Here is a 6,259-nt window from a genome sequence, read left to right as displayed (position 1 = left end):
GTTACGTACATGTGTTACATGTGTGCTTAATTACACCAGAGCATCACAGTCCTTTTAGCCTCTATTCATACATGTTTCTTGTGTTTGATTTGTGTGTGTTGTTGTTGTATGTGTTGCTTGTTGTGTGTGCTGTTGTATGTGTTGCGTATTGTGTGTGTTGTTGTATGTGTTGCTTGTTGTGTGTGTTGTTGTTGTATGTGTTGCGTGTTGTGTGTGTTGTATGTGTCGTGTGTGTTGCTGTATGTGTTGTGTGTATGCTGTTGTATGTGTCGCGTATTGTGTGTGTTGTTGTATGTGTTGCTTGTGTGTGTGTGTTGTTGTATGTGTTGCGTGTTGTGTGTGTTGTTGTTGTGTGCGTTGCGTGTTGTGTGTGTTGTATGTGTTGTGTGTGTTGTGTGTGTTGCTGTATGTGTTGTGTGTATGTGTGCTGTTGTATGTGTTGTTGTATGTGTTGCTTGTTGTGTGTGTTGTTGTTGTATGTGTTGCATATTGTGTGTGTTGTTGTTGTGTGCGTTGCGTGTTGTTAACAATGTTACAGGATTGCTTGCGTCCTTTCTCCCGTTTTCTGGCTATTCTGGGAAAATCTTAATTACAGTCTTTCTGCGTGTGGTTGAGCCGTGTGGTTCGGGGTTGTACTCAGTCTACCTCTCTCTCACTGCGCCTCTCTCTTTCCCTCTCTCCTGCTCTCTCTTGGCTGTTTTTCCCTTCGACCTCTCCATGTCGTTCTGTCTCCGCTTCTCTTTCGCTCGTATCCCTTCCATCCATGCAGATTCAATTTGACTCTTCCTTCCCTTCATCTTTTCTGAAATGCCCAATCCATCTCTAGCCCCTGCCTCATATCCCCATTCATTCTCTCTGTCTCTCTCTCTTTCCCTCTCTCTCTCTTTTCTGTATCTATTCTCTCTTTTCCTGTGGTTAGTTTGTTAATTGCTCTTCATGTTGCTTGTATATTTTTATTTTGAAGTACAGTAATTTCTGTGGTTGAACAATGTCCCAATAAAAGGGGTTTTAAATCTCAATCTCTCTCTCCCTCTCTCTTTCTCTCTCTCTCTCTCCATTCTCTCACTCTCTCTCTCTCCTCCTCTCTCCCCCTCTCTCTCATTCTCACTTCCTCTGTCCCTACCTCTTCCCCCCAGCTGTGTAATTCTGCTCAGTGACAGAGTGCCTTTTTTCTGGGCACTCAAAAATAAATTTGGTTTTATTAGGGCTTGGGGATCAAATTACTTCCTTTCTTCCTCCCGTTCTCCCATTCTCACTCTGCCTCTCTCTCCCCTTAGCTCAACCTTTTCCTCGCCATAAAATGAAATACATAATTAAGGTAATTTAATCATAATTGGCCCGCGCCATATGACATCTATCATCGGGCGATTTGAACTTTCAAATTTTTACGCGCGACGTTAATTTCTTCCTTGCTGACGGCGACAGTGCGAATGAAAATCCACAGGCCCCTGCAGAAGAATGGAGCAGTCTCACAGCCGCCGGCAGCTCCTTTTTGATGGAGACCGTGGGAGGTGCAACACTTTGCCCGGGGTCTGGCTTGAATACGTCCTGATTATAATTGTGCCATTTCGTCCTGCCTCTAACGTGGCGTTTTTACCTGGCTGTCCTCATGCTCTCGGCAATAAGAGGAGGTCAAAGAAAGGGCAATGAGGCCGATGAGTGACGATAAGCGAATGCACAGAAACGAGCGTCAGCCCCGTATGGCTATATACGTATCGCGTCTATACAGTATGTTCAAATGCTGCACCTGCATTTACATTACATTACAGGCATTTGGGAGACGCTCTTATCCAGAGCGATGCACCAACATGGTGTATAACTATAACTGGGTTGGCAACTTGGCACATTCTTACAATGGCACACACATGCATGCGTGTGCCATTGTGAGAAAATATTGAATGTAAACCATATAAGATTCCCACTTGATGGAAAGACTGAAGCTCATAGTTAAGCTTGGATGCAACAGGAGAGGGTTTGTAGGCAGCATTCTCTCCCGGGTTGGGCCTGCGCCTCGTAGCCTAGCCTAGCCGAGCCTAGCCTAGCGCCCGTGTTTTTTCTCTCTGTCGCGGGCTGAAGTCACAGGGTCTTGCGCTGTCGCCGCGGGGCCTTCAGGAACGGGGCCAGATCCAGACGATGTCGTGCGCGTCCAGGGGTCCCGGCTCGTGCTGCCGGCCAGGCCGGCATATGGAGCTTAGCCAGCGCTGAGCGAATGAACCGCGGCCCTTCCCTTCAAACTGACCCAGTTGAAGTGTCCAGAGCTACCAGACGCGCTAAGCCGTGATTAAGTGACCTGGTCAGACGGCTCAGGAGATGATAGTGATTTATAAAAAGACAAGTGCACTAGTGTTCAAGTGCACTAGTGTTCAAGTGCACGTTCTCAGTAACAATTGGGATGTTAACAGCAATGCAATGATGTTGTCTGGGACTTTCCGCCTGGGAAAGGAGGTTAGAGTTAAGGAGAGCAGGGAACTGGAGCAACAGCGAAGGATGACTCGTTAATGACTCTGTCAGTCTGGATTGCAATGTGATTTCCAAGGAGTAATATCAGATCATTTACGCAAGGAACATGATGCATCGACACACGTCTATGAGTGTGCATATGTCTGTTTGCATGTGTGACAGTGTGCATGTGGCCTGCACGTATGTGTTTGTGTGTGTGTGTGACCAGGTATGTGTGTGTGTGACCGTGTGTTTGTGTGTATGTGTGCGTGTGACTGTGTGTGTGTGTAGGTGTGTGTGACCGTGTGTGTGTAGGTGTGTGTGTGACCCGTGTTTTGTGTGTATGTGTGCGTGACCGTGTGTGTGTGTATATGTGTGTGTGACCGCGTGTTTGTGTGTATGTGTGTGTGACCGCGTGTTTGTGTGTATGTGTGTGTGTGACCGCGTGTTTGTGTGTATGTGTGTGTGTGACCGCGTGTGTGTGTATATGTGTGCGTGTGACCGTGTGTGTGTGTATGTGTGTGTGTGACCGCGTGTTTGTGTGTGTGTGTGTGTGCGTGTGTGTTTGTGTGTATGTGTGCGTGTGTGACAGTGTGTTTGTGTATATGTGTGCATGTGACTGTGTGTGTGTGTAGGTGTGTTTGTGTATATGTGTGTGACCGTGTTTTGTGTGTATGTGTGTGTGTGTGACCGTGTGTTTGTGTATATGTGTGCGTGTGACCGTGTGTTTGTGTATATGTGTGCGTGTGACCGTGTGTGTGTATATGTGTGCGTGTGACTGTGTGTGTGTGTAGGTGTGTTTGTGTATATGTGTGTGTGTGACCGTGTGTGACCGTGTATGACCACGCTGTACGCTGATTATGCAGGAGCAGATGTTTATGTCCTTGCTCACGAGGGTAAAGGTGTACGTGCATGTCTGTGCGCTCATGTGGGTGTGCATGCTCTGTAAGCTGGAAATGATAAGACTAGCACAGAGAAATTTGATTTCCTTTATTGCTATCAAACTCTCACGTATCACACGTCTTTGTGCACAAAGTCCACTTCAAGCCTCCCGGAGAATGGACTTTGAAATGCAAAGAGCTGACGTATTCAGAAAGAGAAGTGGCAAACACGGCATACTGAGCCAGGCAAATTCATTTATTTTATTTATTTATTTAATGTTTATTTGATAGGGACAGATAAATTTAAACATAGCTCATTGACAAACAATATCCAATAGCAATGTATCACAGCATTTATAGCATATGCTAATTTCCGATGCTTGTCCCTAGCTGGGCTTTTCAAACACATACACATACAGCACAAAATCATATAATCATAAAGCACATACAATAAACTACTAGAGCATTATTTACCTTAAAAATGAGTAAAGATAAAATTAAAATGTTCAAAGTATGTTTTTGTTCCCTGCAATGGCATTTCCTCTCATCCTCTTCTTTTCTCTCTGACATATTATTCAGTCTGACAGTTACCCAATAACAATTGATTATACTTGATTATTATGAACATTTATTGACATGTAATCCTGTGAAAAAAGTTCTTCCGTCAAAACATTTAGGTTTTTAAGTGTATCCCCTTTGCGTGCTTAAGAGGGAACATTTTAATTCAATTAACATCCTGTTTTTTTATTGAAAAGAAAAATTCCAGTTTGAGGTCAGTCACTTTTTTCTGTGATCCTATGGATACAAAATCAATTATATTCAAAGAAAATTCATAATTGCAAATGAATGGCTGCGATCACCACTACATCTGAAAGAACGCTCTTGTAGTATAAATGCATTTTCTATGACCTCTTCAAACTGGCAACGCATGGTCACATGATGTACATCCACATTCTCTTCCATACGGTTATGCCGCTCTTCTCTCTCTCTCTCTCTCTCTCCATCTCCCTCTTTCCCACACTCCCTCTCTCTCCTCTCCTCCTGGCTCGTCCACTCCCAGCCTCAAAAAAAAAAAGAACGCTTTATTGGTATGCCCAGATTACACAAGCCTTATGAAAGCAGGGACAATAAGCGCATCAGAACAGCGCGGTGCACATGAATTGAGTACAATGGGGGCATCGGCCCCCGGTGTGGCCAGAGCCGTGCAGCGGGGTTACACAACCTCCATTGTCCCGCTCATCTGCTCACTGGCCCCATTGTGAGCGAGAGGTTGCGTGTGAGGGGCGACGCGAGGCATTCAGCGTGGGCCGCTCTCCGCATGACTACGCACGTACATTCCGGCTCTCATGCATCTGTTTCACAGGTATCCGTCCAGCTGTGATGGGCATGCTGCTCTGGGGGAATTAGTGTGTGTGTGTGTGTGTGTTTCTGTGTGTGTGTACATGTGTGTAAGTGTGTGTGTGTGTGTATATGTGAGTGTGTGTGTGTATGTGAGTGTGTGTGTGTGTGTGTGTGTGTGTGTGTGTGTGTGTACATGTGTGTGAGTGCGTGTGTGTGTATATGTGAGCGTGTGTGTGCATGTGTATGTGTGTGTGTGTGTGTGTGTACGTGTGTGAGTGTGTGTGTGCGTGCATGCATGTGTGTGTGTGTGTATGTATGCATGAGCATATGTGTGTGTGTGTGTGTGTGTGTGTGTGATTGGGTGTGCATTAACTATATCCCTCCTTTCCCCTTCCCTCTGAACCATGTCTTTGCGGGGAATAAATTCACAAACAAAACCTCAATAAATCAGTATAAACACTAAGACATCCCGAGGAGCATCAATTAAAAAACCACCCCTGGAAAACAGACAGTGACAGAGAGGGCGGGGAGGGAGAGCGGAAGAGGGAGGGGAGGAACAGACACAGCAGCACAGCAGTAGCACAGAGGACAGACAGACCCTGCCAAGACAGAGAGGGGGGGGTGACGCTATCGCTGCTTTTAATTACCAGCGAGGAAGAGAGAAACCGAGCTGGTGTCGGGCGGCCAGCGGCGCCATATGGAAGAGAAGTGTGAGGTCCGTTTAGCCTAAATCGGCGCCGCGGTACGGCGGGCCCGCCCGGCGGTGTCCCAGCATGCCGAGCGGCGCGTCTGCGAATCAGCAGCGCGGCGGGGGGGGCTGTCAGATTGCGCGGGCGGAGGCCGAGCAGGTGAGCGCTCAGCGTGCGGATAGAGGGAGAGGGAGGAGGAGTGAGCGAGAGAGAGAAAGAGAGGGAGAGAGGGAGAGAGGGACAGACATAGCTCCTCGGTCTCTTCACCTGCGCAGGTAGGCCTGGTCCGGCGCGTGCTCAGACTGGTGCCTGGTCCTCCAGGGCCCCGAGCCGTTGTGCACCGGCAGGCTGGGGCAGGCATCGAGGGCCCCCGGTCCACCCCACCTACCCCCACTGGGAACCGTCATTCTGGGTGGGGGCCTCCAGCCCAAACGGTGAAAGGACCCAGGCCTCTTGAAGAAATTCTCCCTCCAGTACTGACAGCTCCTTCACGGTCTCTCTTTCAGGAGAGCCTCTATCGTGCCTCACACTGTTAATATGATCACTGCGTGTGTGTGTGTTAGTGTAGCTGGCTCCCCTGGCTGTATTGACTGGGGGGGGGGCTCCCCTCCCCTCTCTTTCACACACTTTCACCTTTACCTTTTGGCAGTGAGCGCAGCTCGGCGTGGAGACAAAATAAAGAGACTGAAGACTAAAGACACCATTAAACGTCCTGGCCTTTGGACTAGAACACTGCGGTTTGGATTCCCAAGAAGAGAATTGTGGTTATACTCTCGGGCAAGCCCCTCTGATTTGTTCACTTAATATAAATTGATAAAATGTAAATATGGTTGTAGCCCTGAAAGAGTGCTCCTCCAAGCAATCAATATTCCAACTGTTGCGATGGTAATGCTATTACTCTGTACTGCG

Source organism: Anguilla anguilla, chromosome 1 (genome assembly GCF_013347855.1).
Source record: "Anguilla anguilla isolate fAngAng1 chromosome 1, fAngAng1.pri, whole genome shotgun sequence".
Taxonomy (NCBI): Eukaryota; Metazoa; Chordata; class Actinopteri; order Anguilliformes; family Anguillidae; genus Anguilla; species Anguilla anguilla.
Note: the sequence above shows the minus strand (reverse complement) of the source record.